This window comes from Arvicanthis niloticus, chromosome 13, assembly GCF_011762505.2.
Source record: "Arvicanthis niloticus isolate mArvNil1 chromosome 13, mArvNil1.pat.X, whole genome shotgun sequence".
NCBI lineage: Eukaryota > Metazoa > Chordata > Mammalia > Rodentia > Muridae > Arvicanthis > Arvicanthis niloticus.
This window is the reverse complement of record NC_047670.1, coordinates 63,407,170-63,408,106: the sequence shown is the minus strand read 5'-3', so window position 1 is coordinate 63,408,106 and position 937 is coordinate 63,407,170. Positions and strand designations below refer to the sequence as shown.

Below are 937 nucleotides of genomic sequence, written 5' to 3'. Positions count from 1 at the left end.
CTCACCGGTTGCTCCTTCCATGGCTCAGTGGTGTGCTTGAAGGGAGGACTAGCTAAACCTGGGCCTGCTTGGGAGTGGCTCCAGAATGAACTCCCCCTTAAAGAGTTTGTTTTCCAGCTGGGCAATTGCCTTTAACCCCAGGACTCTGGAGGCAGAGGCCAGTAAATCTCTGGAGTTCATAGGCCAGTCTGGTCTACAGAGGAAGTTCAGGGATACACTGAGAGCCTTGTATTGAAAAACAAAACAGGTTTGGGGAGCGAGCGCTCTGCCTGGCCGACAGGATGGCCGGCAGGGGTAAACTAATCCTCGGTGATTGGAGGACAAGGTGACTGGTTCCCTGTTGGGCGGCATAGGGGAACTTAACAAGAACCGCCACCCTAATTTCCTGGTAGTGGAGAAGGATACCACCATCAATGAGATCGAAGACACTTTCAGGCAGTTTCTAAACAGGGATGACATTGGCATCATTCTCATCAACCAGTACATTGCAGAGATGGTTCGGCATGCCCTTGATGCCCACCAGAGGTCCATTCCAGCTGTCCTGGAGATCCCGTCCAAGGAGCACCCCTATGATGCAGCTAAAGACTCCATCCTGCGCAGGGCCAAGGGCGTGTTCACCGCTGAAGACCTGCGCTAGGGCTTCTCAGCCCTCAACCCTCCTCTCACTAGCAGGCCTCTCCCGGTTTGCCATCCTCTATTTAAGTTTCAAGCCTTGGTTTCCAGCCCCTCCCTTCCTCTTCACTGAGTGGCTCATAAGCTGTTGGGTTCTGTTGTTCAGGTCTAGGCTGGGTAGGGAAAGAAAGCCCAACCATCTCTCCACTACCTCCTCCCTGTGCTGTTAAGCAGTGTCATTGTTGATATTAAAGAAATATTCTCTCCAAAAAAAAAAAAAAAAAAAGAAAGAAAGAAAAAAAAGAAAAAAGAAAAACAAAACAAA

General features: G+C 49.9%; 1 pseudogene; it reads left to right on the top strand.

Annotated features, from left to right (window-relative positions):
* Nucleotides 1-266: 266 nt before the first annotated feature.
* On the top strand, nt 267-708 carry LOC117719128 (V-type proton ATPase subunit F pseudogene; annotated as a pseudogene).
* Nucleotides 709-937: the final 229 nt, after the last annotated feature.